General features: G+C 45.2%; 1 protein-coding gene across 1 annotated transcript in view; it reads right to left on the bottom strand.

The window, feature by feature from the left end:
- Nucleotides 1-17,012, bottom strand: part of LOC126191146 (ATPase ASNA1 homolog) — a 65,948-nt gene that overhangs the window by 26,439 nt on the left and 22,497 nt on the right. The window lies entirely within an intron of this gene.

The following is a 17,012-nucleotide window of genomic DNA, read 5'->3' on the forward strand; positions in this document are numbered from 1 at the left end:
CGCTGGTCCGTCTGCGGTGTTGCCGCTGCAGTAGGCGTCTGTGGTGACTGCAGCAGCTATGGTTTCAGCAAAGGACACAGTATGCAGTACCAAGAAGAATCAACCCAAGGATAAAATACCAAGAACAAGCTCAAGTCCAGAAGATTGCAGCAGAGGAGTGGAGGAAACAGATGGGACAGTGAACAGAGGTGATAGAGGAAGACAGCAAAGACAACAGAAAATTATTGTAAGGGATGATGAAGGGAAAGAGGAAAGGTGAGAGTAAAAACACCACTATGCTGGATGAAATGTAAAATAAGTAAACAATACAAAAAGTTGAAAGTAATGTGGGAATACCACTTCACATCTCTCTTAAATTCACATTGGATAACTGACGGGGAGAGGCCAATTGAAAAGGATTTGATCTGGGCAGAACTAGAATCCAGCACTGGGCAGTATGAAAGGAGGAAAGGCACCAGATGTGTATATAAAGTCAGCAGAAATGGTACAAGTAGTTGGAATCACAGGGAAAACAGTGACTATACTTTTTATGAAGGTAGTTTGGAGGGAGAAAACAACCTCAAAACACTGGAACAAACAAATGATTGTCCCTGCCTTCAAAATACAGTATAACAACTAGAAGGGTGACACTGATGTGCTGGCAACTGTGCAAAAATATTTGAGAAAATACCAAGGAATAGAATAAGGGACAAAAAGTCAAGAAGAAAATGGAAGGAATGGGACATATCTTATTTTTGCAGTAGGGCAGCTGCAGGACAAACAATGAGCATCGACAAGATCTGTTGTTGATCTTCCCGAATCTTAAGGAGCTTGACAGTGTGTGCAATAGTAAGTTAAAAAAAGCCTTTGACAACAAAGGTGCACGAAACTGTGCAACTGACAAGGTGAAAGAAATATACCACAGACGTAGAAGATACATTAACATAGAATATGAGGAAACTGACTGGAAAAAAGAATTGTGGTTTAAAAAAAATAGGAAGTGCACTTGCATAGTTACATTTTCGTTGTTGTCCTGGGTGACAGAATGCACAAGATAGCAGACAGAATTACAGAGAATGATGAGAAGTCACTGGGCTTTGCTGAACTGAGGAAATAAGGAAGATGAAGTTCAGCAGCAATAAGATGGATGGGCAGGGCTGGTTGGTTTGTGTGGAGAGTTCATGACCCTGACCAGGAAGAGGCAGGGATCTACAACAGAACTGAGTCTGGCAGGGGAACAGCTGAAAAACGTTGATGTCTTCAAATATGTTGGAACCGTAGTGGAAACACACACAGAAGTGAATCAACTGTGAGGGTCAAGTGATTTCATTCCATATCAGATAAAAAGCTCCAACAGACAAAACAATACACTGGTTGGTGCACCACTTTCTGTGATACTGGCTGTCTGTGTGATGTGGGGAAAGCAGGCTGGCCAAGATTGTCTGTAGATAAGGTGGAGTGTGTGTGCAGGAATCAAGTCAGGAGCCCGAAGAAGTTGTTGATACATGCGAGCAGAGAACGGCAGATACCATAGTCCACTGTCTGTAGCATTCTACGCACACATCTGCGTGTAAAACCATACCAGCTGCAGTTTTTAATGCACTGGCAACTCACCAGACTGAGCTTTGTTCTGACTTTTGTGATGATTTGCAGCTGCTACTGAAGAAAGACAGTTTCTGGCAGAAGTTGATTTTCAATGAACAAGTGTCTGAAAAGGTGACTCCTCATAACATGTTAGTCTGGAGCACAGAACACCCACACATGATCGTGATCACATTAGTGATTCATCTAAAATTTTTTGTGCCGATTCCTCTTCACAAGTTTATTGATAATTTTTCTTTTGGAGAGAAAAGTGGTTGATTTCGTGTACATGGGCATGCTTCAGCAATGACTTACACCACAGTTAACAGTAAGACAGTGGAGATTTAATTCTGCAACAAGCTCACACTCTATCACACTTTTTATCAGATTTTTCTGATTGCATGAATACTGAATGTACTACCTCACTGTTGGATTGGATGTGCTTCCCATAATGGGCCCCCACAGTCACTTGACTTCAAGAGATTTCATCTTATGTGATTATCTCAACGATAATGTAGTTCAGAGTGTGTGTGTGTGTGTGTGTGTGTGTGTGTGTGTGTGGTGGGGGGAGGGGGGAGGGGGGGGGCAGTATGCATTTTGCGCTCTAGCTCATCAAAGGATTTATTCTGAAAACTAACAAGTTCTCTTTGTGTTTTGTGTTTACCTGTCAGCGATTCAACACTTCTCTTGTAGTTTGCATGGTACATGTAAATAACCCTATATTGCTTAAAATTACTGCATTTTATTTTGCTATTAAGAATGTAACAGCTTTGTATTTCAACACTATTTAAGTCTTTAAGAAGGAGCTGTGCACAATGCAACAGTCAACTCAGTAATATGATAGTCAAATTCATTCAGTCTGTTGTGTATTCCATGCATTCAGTTCTATTAAGTCAATGGCCTGTATTAAGAGAAACTGTCATGTAGACTTCTTTACATCTTCGAGCATTGCTGACCAATTTTGAAATAATACTGCAACTTATCTGCAAGACGACCATTGTGGAACTGTCCTCTGACAATAAACACCATTAACAGAAATTTAACTTCAACAGCATCACCTCGATTAGTTAAAAGCATTTAAAGCACCCATTAAATCATTCACAAGGCACATGTGGAAACACTCATCTAGGCAACTAACGTCAGTCAAGTCAGTCAGTCTCATTACCTCCCCTTACATGTTTTTCTACTGCTTCCATACAACAAATGGATCCATCTCGAGTTGGACGTCAGCATGTTCTGTCCCTCCTTTCCAACCATCCTCCATGAGAAAAGAACTACAGTGTTATGCATGTAAGAAATCATATGGTGGCACAATGCACAGTAACAAGGAGCAGTTTACTATGTGATGCTCCAACCAATTGAATCTTTCTGTTGTGTGTATGTAGTGTGGGCTTCAGGGTGCAAGTAGAACATTTAGTATCGATTTTCATGTTAAGAACAGGTGTGGCGAGGGTACTTAGTTACTGTAGTGCTCATTGCAAGTGATATAAAGCAAAGTATTACATTAAGAAATGGCAGTGAGAGATTTCTAGACATTTTAATTTTTTCTGGAGAAAGTCAGAAGCAGAAACAGTGGCACAATGTGGTGCTCCCCCAGACTTGCTAGTTACCAGGGTAAACAACTGCTGGAGTGTGAGGCATGGAACAGAGACAGAGCGCACAGTGGTGATGCTAAGCCATACCCCTCTGCACAGAGCACACAATGCATGTGCATATCACTATAACAGTTCTGAAATCTAGGTACAGTTTTGTCTTGGAATTTTGCTTCAAGGTAATTACTGAGCAATTTACTGATCAATAAGGTAATTTACTGCCAGGAATTCTGATAAATTACATATGAACTGAGGATGTAACTTTTGTTTGAATTTAGCTATGGCTTATGTTTCAACTAGTTAGTTAGTTAGTTAGTTAGTTAGTTACATGTTACATAAATCATCTGAATGATTGTTTCATTGAAATGATGTACATTTCATCCTTAATCAGTCACAATAGCAGTAACATTATCAATTTAGTTTACCTTCCACTTTTCTTTCAATGCTGCAAGTGAGAATTACTTGTGTAATTCATGAACTGTTCACATGCATGTGAGCCAGTAAATAGCTAGCATTATACTAGTGAAATATTTGTATTTCAAACATGCAGCAAAAGAGAGAACACAATAACAGAGCCCACTTTCAAGTACCATCACCTGTAAAAAGCAAGACAATGCTGCTCGCTTTCAATGGGAATGCTGTTTACAATATCACTGAGCAATAAGATTTTTGTAATTTTAGGGTTTTGTGTCTTTGTCAGTAAAAATGGAACCCTTACAGGATCTTTTTGCTGTCCGTCTTGTCCGTACGACTGTTAAGAACCCTTTTTCATACAAATGGGTGAATGTATCAAGTTCAGATTTGTCATACACTAAGGTCTACATTTCCTTGGCAGTGTAATAAATTTAAGCCTCTGAATCAATGTATTGGAAAGATATAGCCATATCTGTAACATATTTTGATGCTCACTAAGTCACTCACCGAAACCTACAGGGTACTTCGCATTGGCCTAGATTCACGAAATTTAGCAAGAAAGGTTTCACAGTACAAATAAGGAAAAATCTGAAAATTGCTAACTTGTCATCAAGCTACTATACTCAAGAGGAATCTTAACACAGAAATGAAGAGTGGCATCACAAAGAATAAAATGAAAGGAGTTACTTCTACCTCTATCACTTTAATTTTAGTATTGTTAATAACGATACATTTAGTCATTGTAATGGTTGATTTACTGTTGCTGTTGTAAGAACTGGTGGTAGTGCTACTGGTGCTGTTGAGTTGGAAAGTTTTGATTCTCGTAATGTGATTGCTTATCGCACTTACGAGGGTGGTTTGAAAAGTTTTTGGAACGGAACAGAAAAAAGTACTTGCATCACTGAAACGTTTTTATTTTTCGATGTAATCTCCTTGTAGATTAATACACTTGGTCCAACAATATTCTAGTGCCTTGATCCCATTTCAAAAATGAGTTTCCTTCAGGCCTGCAAAATAGTTGTCAACTCTGGTTATCAATTCTTCGTTTGGTTAGTTGGATTGGAGAAGGGACCAAACTACGCGGTCATCAGTCCCTCTGACCTTGGAATAACTAAAACCAATAAAACCTCACACTGTAAGAGGGAACAAGAACGGCCATAAAATTACAAGCTATTGACAGAGAAGGAAGGAAGAAGGCAGAATAAGAGAGGAGGGAAAGAAAGTAACTAATGACAGGGGCATGAAGGAAGAAGCACAGGTAGACAAGATAGACACTCAAGATAAAACAGACCCCATAAGGAAAGGAGTGGGAAGGCAGAGGGCGGGGATGAACCCTGAACCACCAAGCCCAGTCGAAGCTAGTCCAATGGGGGCAAAGGGGGGAGTAAGACAGCCTGCCATCCCCTCCACCCACTGATAAGGTTGAAGGTCCCACCATTAAATAAAGCGATAAAAACCCCCATCACAAAGAAATCGTAAAACTAGATCAGCCACTGAGGCATTGTCAGCTAACGCCAGGGTTAGCGAGTTAGGAAAGTTAAAATTCCATCGCAAGGCAGCTAAGTTGGGACAGTCCAGTAGTAGGTGAACCACAGTCAACATTGATCTGCAATGACAGAGAGAGGGGTCCTCACGACGGAGGAGATAACCGTGAGTCAGCCAAGTATGGCCGATGCGGAGCCAGCAAAGGTCGACAGAGGCTTACGAGAAGCGTGTAAGGAGGACCACCACATAGTTGTAGAATCCTTTATCGCCCTGAGATTGTTTGGCGAAGAAAGAGTGTGCCATTCTGCATTCCAAAGTTCCAAAACCTGACGATGTAATTCCAAGGGAAGGTCTATTTCTGGAATGCCAATAGCAAGAGATGGCCTGTTAGTAGCCAATTTAGCCAGTCAATCAGCAAATTCATTGCCAGGGATGCCAGTATGGCTTGGGGTTCAAATGAAAACCACGGAGCATCCAGATCGATCAAGGAGAGAAAGGGAGTCCAGGACAGCTACGACCAACAGGTGGCGAGGGAAGCACTGGCCGATAGCTTGCAAACTGCTCAAGGAGTCACTACAGATAGTGAAGGACAGTCCTGAGCAGAAGTGGACATGGTTCAATGTGCGCAGGATGGCTACCAACCCTGCAGAAAACACACTACAGCCATCTGGCAAGGAACAAAATTCCATGTGTCTCTCAGAGCTATAAGCATAACCAGTGTAACCAGCAGCCATGAAGCCATCAGTATAAATCACTTCTGAATCCTGGAATAAACAGAGGAGACAGTAGAATTTGTGGTGAAGGGCCTCCGGAGGGACAGAATCCTTTGAAATGACAGAGAGATCAAGACAGAGTTGTGGCCGAGAAACGCACCATGGAGTGATACGTGCGCGAGTGGAGAAAAGAGGTGGTAAAGGGATGTGCTGGAGCTCAGAAAAGAGTGACTGAATGCGGGCAGCCACGGTAACCCCGCATTGTGGCCGCCGCCACAGGAGGGGGATCTCCGTGTCTGGATAAAGGAGACCATAATTAGGGTGCTTTGGGGTGCAGCGAATGTGGAGCGCATAAGATATCAGCTGTTGTTGGCGCAAAAGTCGCAGCGGTGGAGAGGCTAATCACGGGGCTAGTCCAGAAGGCACCAGTTGCAAGTCGTACCCCACAATGGTGGATGGGGTCTAGTATCTGCAATGTCAAAAGCAGTACCATAGACAGGACTCCTGAAGTCTAAACGAGACTGGGCCAGCACTTTGTACAATTGCAGTAGAATAGAGCGGTCTGCACCCCAGGTGGTATTGCACAGACATCTAAGAACATTGAGATGTAACCAGCACGTCCTCTTCAGCTGGTGAAGATGAGGAGCCAGGTCAACTGGGCATTGAAGACCAGACCCAAGAAGTGATGGGTGTCCACCACCTCGAGGGATTGGCCATCGAGGAACAGGTCCGGATTGGGATGGACTGTACGGCAATGGCAGAAATGCACGACATGACTTGGCCACCGAAAACTGAAAGCCATGGGAGAGAGCCCAAGATTGCACTCAGTAGACTGCCCCCTGTAGACGGCGTTCTGCAGCGCCCACGACGGAGGAAGCAACGTAGATACAAAAATCGTCAGTATACAAAGGGGGACGCTGTCAGCCCAGCAGCCACCACCAGTCCATTAATGGCTACGAGAAAGAGAGGGGTGCTCAGCACGGAACCTTGTGGAACCCCATTTTCTTGCCGATGGGAAGTGCTGTAGGAGTAACCAACTTGGACCCAGAAAGAGCGACAAGAAAGGAAGTTATGGATAAAAACGAGCAGAATGCCATGAAGGCCCCATTAGTGAAGGGTGGTGACGATGTGGGGGGGGGGGGGGGGGGGGGGGCAGGTGGTATCGTAGGCTTTGTGCAGGTCAAAGAAGACTGTAATGAGGTATTGCCGATGGGCAAAAGCTGACTGGATAGCAGACCCCAGGTGGACCACGTTATCTGGCGTAGAGCGGCCACAGCAAAAACCACCTTGAGTCGATGACAAAAGGGTGCAGGATTCAAGGATCCAAAACAGCCACCAACTCACCATGCGCTCAAGGAGCTTGTTAGTAAGGAGGGTGTTGGTAAGGTAAATTGGATGGCAGCTATCCAACTGAAGAGGTGGCTTCCCAGGCTTCAACACCGGAATAACAATGCTTTCCTACAACTGGGTAGGGAATACCCCCTCACTCCACAGACAGTTGGAAAGGGTCAGTGGCCAGCCGCTGGTAAGTTTTGGAGCATTTGGTTATGTATCCGATCCAGTCCAGGAGCCGTGTCGGGACAAAGGGCAAGGGCGTTGGCGAATTCACACTCGCTACGTGGGGGCGTTATAAGGCTCCAAGCAGCGAGAAACAAAAGACAAAGGCCTAGCGCTCTTTCAGGAGGAAGAATGTGGGCAGATACTAAGTTGATGCCAGGGCTTGAGCAAAGTGTTTAGCGAAATGTTCTACGCCAAAGTCCGGATGGGTAAGGACAACACCATCCAAAGAAATTCCTGCAATGCCGGTGGGACTACAATGACCAAAAATTTGCCTGAGTTTCGCCCAGACTTATGAAGAGGGTGTGGTCCTATGGCAGCCACACATCGTTCCCAGCATATCCATTTCTGAAATTTGGTTAGGTAACGGGCCCGGGCATGGAATCGTTTAAAGACCAGAAGGAGAGCAGTAGAAGGGTGCTGCTTGAAGTGTTGAAGAGCATGGCGTTGGTCTTTTATGGCCGCAGCAATTAATGGAGTTCACCAAGGGACCACCTTCCGACGTGGGGAACCCGAGGAAGAAGGGATGGCTGAGACAGCGGCAGAAAGAATGGTGGCAGTCAAAGTCTGTGTAGACTCATCAATACTGCTGTCTGGTAATAAAGGGCGGATGGCAGAAGAGAAAAAGGCACAACAATCAGCTTTAGAGAAGGCCCACCTGGGAGGGTGATGGAGAGAGCTACACTGAAGGAAGATCAGAACAATCAGGTAATGATCGCTGTCACATAAGTCATCGTGGACACCCCACTGAATGGAGGAAAGAAGGCCCGGACTGCAGATGGAGAGGTCAATGGCAGAGAAAGTGTCGTGTGACACACTAAAGTGTGTGGGAGCGCTGGTGTTTAGTAGACAGAGGCCAAACCCTGCCAGAACAGCTTCAACTGTCCTGCCCAGGGCAGTAGTCATGTGACTACCCCAAAGAGGGTTGTGTGCATCAAAGTCCCCTAGAAGCAGGAAGGGAGAAGGGAGTTGTTGAAGGGTGGTTGGGCAAGGGATGTGGGTGGCCTGTCAGGCAGGAGGTAGAGATTACAGATTGTGATTGGAGTGGCCAGATCGACCCTAACAGCAATTGCTTTCGGAGTGGTATGGAGGGAAATCCATTTATAACAATGTCCTTGCAGTCCAAGGTGCAAACACCACTACAGGACCGCAAGCGGCCAATTCGGTTCCAACAGAAACCGTGGAACCCATGCATGGTTGGTGAGTAAGAAGTGACAAAATGGGTCTCCTGGAGAGCAAAGCAAGCAGCACAGTAGGAGGAAAGAAGGGGCTGCAACTCCAGGAGGTGACGCATATGTCCATTACAATTCCACTGGAGGATTCTCGAGCTGCAGTCCAAATGGGAAGCGAATGAACCAGAGCCAGTCACGCTACCGAGTCGCCATCCATCACCAATAAGGATGGGGTAATGTCCATATAGGTGAGGTCAGACTCTGTTGGTTCAATGGCTGGAGGAGGGGAAGGTGGCACCTCAGGGGGTACTAGAGGGGCCTTGCCCTTGTTCTTGTGTTCGTGCTTCTTCTCTTGTAAAGGAAGAAAAGGGCAGACTGCAGTGAGGTCGGGCACAGAATCATACCTAGCAATCTTAGTGCCCACCGGCCATGGATCACGCGGCCGATGTGGAGCTGCAGATTGCCTTTCAGTGGGATGCCAGGAAGAGGAGTCCTGGGAGGCAGCTCCAGTACCGGCAGTTGCCAAAGAAGGGGAGCGCTTCTTCAGTGGGGGAGGGGGAGCAGCACTCTAAGGGGAAGGGGAGGGGTAGTGAGAGAGTGAGGATGAGGCAGAAGGTGTGGGGCGAATGGGGCGAGGCTGGGAAGAGGAGGGGGTAGGAGGGGGAATGGACGTAACTGAAGCAAAAGTAGAAGTTGTACACACGGGATGGAGCCAGTCACACTTTCAACAAGCCTTGGGGTAGGTAAGTCGATCTAATACACCGGGCATGCTGGCGAGCATGGAGGATGCTGTGCATTACAATTTATGCACACTGGCAGGGGAGCACAGGCACTCCCCTCATGGAGGGGGTGCCCGCAGTCACCACAGAGGGGATCATTGGTGCAGTGGGAAGACGTATCCAAACCATAAATATTTAAAGCATCTCATCGGTGGTGGAATGTTGGAAAGTAAGGTTTTACATCACATTGATACACCAGCACCTTGACCTCCTCTGGGAGGGTATCCCCCTCGAAGGCCAGGATAAAGGCGACTGTATTGACGCAATTGTTTTTAGAGTCGCTGTATATGGCGGATAACTCGAACTCCTCGCTGCTCGAGGTTTGCACGGAGCGCCTCGTCAGTTTGGAGAAGAAAATCCCGGTGGAAAATGATGCCCTATACCGAGTTCAAAAATTGGTGGGGTGCGACGGAGACTGGGTTGTCACTGAGATGCTCACAAGCACGCAGAACTTAAGATTGGGCAGCAGAAGATGTCTTTATGAGCCGCATTTTACTCATGGATTCCACTTCACCATACTTATCTTCAATCATATCTACGAAAAACAAAGGCTTGGTCGTGGCAAAATTTTCGCCATATGTCCTGGTACAAACCAGGTACTGGGGGAAAGGTTTCAACCCAAGCCGGCGAGTTTGACCCTCTTCCCAGGGGGTGGCCTGTGAGGGGAAGGCCGAAGGATAAGAAGAAAGAGTGTCATATCTTCTATCACTCTTAGAGATGACCACAGAATGGCCAGGATGGTGAAGCTTTTGTTGCTTCATGTACAAGGTGTCCGCCCTAGTACGATGCACTCCGACCAGGGGCTCGCCCCGTGGGCAGTATCCAGCCACGGAAAGGGCCGTCTGACACGGCAGCCATAGCTGGGAGTTCTGATGCCCCAAAGCGATGAGCATCGACTCCTTGGCGTACACGAGGCGTTAACAGCTCAGGTACTAGCAGTGTGATCCCTGTGTTGCCAGAGGGCTCAGCTAAGTGGGTACTTAACTACCACACCACACGGACTGACTGCTGTGCTGGTGACCTAGCAGGAAGGGGACCAGGGTGCAAGGGGAAAAGGGAGGGGAGGGGGGAGAGGATCCTGCACCATGGAAACTAGGTTGGGAGTTCATCCCCAAATGGCTCACACTGAACGGAAATGTTGTAAATGGTGAAAACATTGGAAATGGAGGTCAAACTCCAAGGGGAGCAAAAACGCCAAAAAGGAGATAGAAACAGCAAACTAAACAATAGCACATACCAAAACAAAGCCGAGAGGATAGCCAGGTCAATATAAAGAAGTCCACCAAGGGGGGAAGGAGGAGGCAGGGAGAAAGGAGCAAGGATAGGGTGGGAGAGGAACAGGGATGGTAATGCAGTCTGGAAAAAGGAAGGAGACTGCAATAGCTTGGGGCCCCATGTGTGCCACACACATACCCACAAAACGGACTGTGGGCCCTCTGGGGGGGGGGGGGGGGGGGGGGGGGGAATTCTTCATTTGAAGTGATTCTTTGGCCACCAGGGAAAATTTTCAGTTTTGGGAAGAGATGGAAGTGGCAACAATTCATACTTTAGTTCATGTAATTTTGCCATGGCAATGGCACATGTGGGCGGGCGCGCATTGTCTTGATGGAAGATGACTTTCTTCCTTTCTAAACCTGGCCTTTTTTTGCATATCTTTTGTTGCAATTTGTCCAGGAGGTTAGCATAGTATTCTTCAGTAATTGTCTGGCAGTGGGGAGATAACCTACAAACATAATCCTCTTCGCATCCCAGAACACTGATGCCATGACCTTTCCCGCCAAAGGAATTGTCTTTGGTTTCTTTGGTGGTGGAGAACAAGCATATTTCCACTGCTTTGACTGTTTTGTCTCTGGGGTATAGTAGTGCACCCCAGTTTCATCTGTGGTCACAAACTGGCGCAAAAAATCTTGTTTGTTTCTCCTAAAATGGGCCAAACATTGTTCCGAAACATTCATTCTCATGTTTTTGATCCAGCGTCAAGAGTTGTGGCACCCGTCTTACAGATAATTTTTTTCATTTCTAATTCTTCAGTTAAAATGTGATATCCCCTTTCGGATGACATCTCGCAAGTGTGAGCAATTTCACACACTTTCAATTGGCTATCCTACTTGACCATTTTGCGCACTTTTGCAATGATTTATGGAGTAGTGACATCTTGGCCGACCACTGCACCGATCATCATCTAAGCTCTCCTGACCAAATTTAAATTAATTTGTCCACTTGGCAACAGTTGGAAATGGAGGAGCAGAGTCCCCTAGCGTATTCTGGAAATCAGCATGAATGTCCTTTGCTTTCATACCTTTCTTTATGAAGTGCTTAGTCACTGCTCGAATCTCTATTTTTTCCATCTTTACACGTCACTACACGACAGCTCTCTTCCAAGAACACTGACATAGTTCGTGTTTACAAGCAACAGTCCAATGAGTATCACATGAACAACTCGTTGCGCTAGTGCTGACCTCTCTTGGGGATTCCGAGAACTTCTCAAACCACCCTCGTATGATATTGGTGAGGTAGCTAATAAAGATATTGGGAAGTCTCATTATTATTCTCATAAGGCTTTCACTGTGTGCCCATGGCAAATGCAGGGAAGAGAAAGGTTTTTATTTGGTTTAAGGGCCATGAATGTTGTAAAAATTTAACAGTAACTGGTGATTATACTGTTTATCATCATCAATAAAGGTGAAGTTGAACTCCATGACTTAAAAAACACTGAAACACAAAAGCCGAGAAGCAATTCTTGTTTGTGTTTCAGTCCTCTGGGCTGCCCTCGAACAATCACAGTGTGTCCCTCAGTGACTCAATAGCTCCATGGTGCTCAATTACGCAACACAGAACTGCTATGAAGTCAGGTCCACTGCAGGCTGACTGCACATTTGCCCTAATATCACACGAAAAATATATTGTTTTGTCATGTTATCCATCTACCAAGATCCCCTTTCCTCAGGATTAGGTAGACTGAAGAATTTTAAGCTTCCACATCAACACAATAAAACGAATACAGCCATTTATGTCACTTTTTGATATCTTGCCCGTACTGATATTGACAACAGAAAAAAATTGTCAAAATTCTAAACTCCCAGGATGGAGGAACCACCTATATACATCATTAAGTCGTACAGAACCTTCGGTGCTCGAATCCTACTTCACTTATCTGGATCTTATATATTTATAGTATGTGAAGTTCAGAACTCGAGTATCAATGACCTAAAGGTGTTTGATACACCTCTCAGATATTCAAGAAAACGAGACTGGAAGTTTTCTGAACAACATTAATGAACTGAAGTTAGGACAAGTCTTCAAGGGGTTGCGTGGCTCAATCAATGGGGCTCAAAACCGATAATCGCTGGATTTGCTCATTTTTTTCCTTTACTTCTGTACAACTCTATCACCAAGGTCATTTAAATATAAAATTCACCATACATTGCTAATTAACACATATATAATTATTGCTTTATATGACAAATGCATGTGAGTGCAAAGAAAATGCAATACTAGAGCATGCCTATAGAAAGAAAATTAACAATACTAACTTTTACCTCTGTGTGTAAACAGTCTTTGCAGTACATATTTTACTATTAGCTGACAACGGTTGCCCTGACTACTTCACTTTATGATCAGTCCCAGCACAGTAACTTATGAGAGTAGCTGTGCGATACGCAATTAGAAATAAGATGACGTGCATTTTTCATATTAAATGATAATTAAAAGTGTTAATTATCATATATTTTATGAGTTAAATTTCAACCACGTAAGTAACCAAATTGAACAAAAAGAAAAAAAGAAAAAATAATCACCAAAAATGAGACTCAAACCAGTGATCTAACGATTACCAATCTTGAACACTACTGATTAAGCCACACGGTTCATCATAGAATCGTCCTAAATTTGGTGAATTAACATTGCTTGGAACACTTCAAAGTCAATTTTCTCAAGAATTTTTTAGACCTGCATTGAACTGCTCTGGCAGATTCATGTGCGAGTTATGAACCTCACGAAATAGAGTGTGGTCTCCTTGTATGTTCTGAAAGTTTTTCAATTGAAAAGTAATTATAAAAAAATCTGAATTATAATTTGTTAATGGCTACCTGTGATCCATATCGACCCTACTATGTTTAATGTGAAACATCTCCTAACATCAAATTTTCTTTCTTAAACACGTTATTGCAGTTTCGTTGTTGTTAATTTATTGGCACCATAACTATGAGGTGTATTTAATAAGTAATGCGACACTTCTTTTCTCAGCCAATTTTAGGTGACAAAACACAGAATGTGATGTGGGACACAGTGGAATATTCCTGCTTTAGTCTCTGTACCTTCATGAAATTACAATAGGTGGTGGCACTATATGTATGGTGTCTGTAACGGAGGTGAGTTCCAAGCAGAGAGCTATCACTGAGTTTCTTTGGGTGGAAAACAAGAGCATTACAGTTATTCATAGGTGTACACACAGGTGCGTGCAGAATGTCTATAGAGACCTGGCAGTGAACAGATGCATGGTGAGTCATTGCGTGAGGCATCTCATGGCAACAAGATCGTGCAACCTGACCTATATCCCGCATGCTCGCCGGCTGGCCGGCCACACACAGTTGTGAATCCTGCAATGTTTGAATGTGTGGGCACACTCAGTTGATGTGATCGATGGGTCACAAACACCTCACTGCGCAACTGGACATCTCCGTTAGTAGTGCTAACACACTTGTCCACCAGTTTGGGTACTCAAAGGTGTGTGGTCACTGGGTTCCTTACCGCCTAACAGAGGCCATGAGAGCAACAAAGGACTGTGTGGAATTGCTTGCATACTACAAGGCTAATTGTGACATTTGTCAAAGATTGTAATAAGCTATGAAACACGAGTTCATCTTTTTGAACCAGAAACAAAATGGCAATCCAAGGACAAGGAGTGGCTCCACACCATCTCTCCTCCAAAGAAAATGTTCAAAGCTACAATCTCAACCATAAAGTCATGGTGACAGTCTTCTGGGACTCTGAAGGGGTTATTCTGTTTGATGTCCTCCAACATAGTGCAACAATCAACACTGAAGTGTATTGTGCTACCCTCAGACAATTAGAGGGGAAGAAAAGAAAACGAGAGCGAGAGAGAGAGAGAGAGAGAGAGAGAGAGAGAGAGAGAGAGAGAGAGAGAGAGAGAGACTACAGAGTGTTTGTCGACACAAAAATGCAAACTAACATCTCTTTCTTCATGACAACACAAGGCCTCAATAGTCTATGCACCTGAGAGAAGCTCACAAAACTTCATTGAAGTGTTCTTCCTCATCCACCTGTGTTGCAGTCACCACAGACACCTACTGTAGCGGCAACACCGAAGACAGACCAGAGATGCGGGTTGCCGACTCCATTGGGAAGTCTGGCTGACAAGAGTATTTACAAGCAAGTACCACAGTTGACAACAAAAACATAGGTGCGGCCAACATTCATCAGAGGGCATCAACCAGCAGCAGAGGAAGGGGGCACGAGGATCAACAAACTATTTCCTGGTGATCACGTGTGTGCAAATAGTCCCAGAAAATCCTTCCCCACAGGGCCAGATAAGCCAGCGCTCAGCCGTTCAGTGGGCAGTCTCCACTCGCCGAGTACGGAGAAGATCGGCTGGTCCAGCAGTGTGCCACCTCGACCATTCTCTCTTCCGCAACAACTGTGATACGTCGCTTCTGTCATGTTAGGCTATCTAACAGCTGCTAACAGCCGACTTTGACGAACAGTTGTACGAGTATAGAGTCGAATGGAACTCTCATTATAGGAATTAGTTGTTATTTGCTGGATCTGTAGAAGGGATCCTTATTGTTTTCAGTTTTGAAGAGAGTGTTACTGTTGGTGGCTCATTGTAGTTCCCTAAATAAAAAGTTGACAAAACGAGTTGGTTCTTGTTCTGTAGATCTAGCAGTGAAGACGAGTTCGTATGAATTCCTGCATTGTTCCATTGTTTTTTGACATGGCTGAAGGTATTCTGGGTTTAGATGTGCCATTGGCTTGTGTCCTTGAGCTGTTGGATCATATGCAATACACAAATGAACTTCTGATTCAGCGTCTGCAGGCTATGACTAATGTTCCCCTGGGGATTCTGGCATTAGCCGCTTCTGCCGCATTCCTGCTGTTTGCCAAGTCTATTGAACCATGGAGTGATTATGCAGCTCACTTGGAACAACATTTCCTTGCCCATGGAATCGTTGACACTGGCCAGCGTCGTGCATTTTTTCTTCTTGATGTGGGTTCTGACATTTATCGCTTAGTGCAGTAGTTGCATCTGGAGTTAGAACCCCATGTTCTCCCTTACATACAGCTTACCGCCAGTTTAGCAGAGTATTTTGATGCTAAAGTCCACATCGCAGCAGCTCACCACACATTCTTCAGCTGTCAGAAGCTTCCATCGCAGTCTTACAGGGAATGGATAGCTTGCCCAGGATTGTCAGTTCTCTTGTCCCAATCTGGGATGTAAGCAGTCGTATGGTTCAGCCCTCATTCACGAAATGATTCTGGTCCCTGCTCGTGCCAATGCCCTGCGAATGGATCTGTTAAAGCTGAAAGATCCCTCCTTGGGCACACGTCTGATAGTCACTCATGCCCATGAACAGTCTTCCCATTCGTCTGTAGCACTCCAGGCCTCACCACAGGTCTTTGCCACACTGCTGTCCTGTCGTTTCTTGGAGCTACGGTCGCCAGAGCAGTGGCCACGCCGACAGCAAGTGCCCTACCACTGCCTCCTCCTCCTCCTCCTCCTCCTCCTCCTCCAGAAAAGATTACGGGTTCTTGAGCTCAGCAATGTCAGAAGTTGCCCTCCTGTCGTCAATGCTTCATTACGCATCAGAGCCGTGATTGTCGTATCCGGCAAGTGGTCTGTTCTGCCTGCGGGACGAAGGGTCAATGGGCCACCATTTGCTGCTCCTTTGTCAATGGAAGTGGACCTCATGGTGTTGGATTCTCCAGACTTGGTTTTACAGGATTCTGACTAGCTCTCATGCATCTCCTTTGTCCAGATGGTCCTCCCACACACAGTGGGATCCATCTCTCTGAGGGTCCAGCTCAACAGGACTCCTCTGTTAATATTATTGACGGCGACTCACAGCCGCATGGGTGCTCCCAAGCTCCACCTGTTCGTGACCCTCTTGAAGAGCTATAGTAATGACCTTAACCGCATGCAGGGCTGGTTCCTGGTGCAGGTACAGTATCTCTCTCAAGTCGTCACCACCCAAGTTTTGGTCTTAGCTGCCCCCAAAGCCACTAAGCTGTTGGGGATGGATAATTCATTCTCTTGGCCTTGAGATCCATAATTCAGCCCTGGCGGTCCAAACTGTGTCTCCTTATGCTCCTTTACAGGAGCTTTTTGATCCTTTCCCTAACGTCTTCTCTGATTCTTGCCCGAGGATGTCCAGTTTTGAAGCGCACGTCTAACTACCTTCCTCAGCAGTTCCGAAGTTTCATAAGGCTCGTCCATTGCCTTTTGCCCTGTGGGGCACCCAACACAAGGAAAGGAGTTGCCTTGAGGAGGCGGGAGTTCTGACATCGGTTCACCACAGCTGCTCGACTTCGCCCATTGTCATCCTCGAAAAACCTAATGGCTCCCTCTGTGTATGTGACAATTTTAAGCCCACTGTCAATACCTGGTCTGTTACTGACTCTTACCCTGTCCCAAAGGTCGATGATATTCTTTCCAAGTTGGCAGGTGGAAAGATCTTCGTCAAGATTGATCTTAGGGAAGCATACCTCCAACTGCCAGTCAAA

This window comes from Schistocerca cancellata, chromosome 6 (assembly GCF_023864275.1).
Source record: "Schistocerca cancellata isolate TAMUIC-IGC-003103 chromosome 6, iqSchCanc2.1, whole genome shotgun sequence".
In the NCBI taxonomy this organism is placed as follows: Eukaryota; Metazoa; Arthropoda; class Insecta; order Orthoptera; family Acrididae; genus Schistocerca; species Schistocerca cancellata.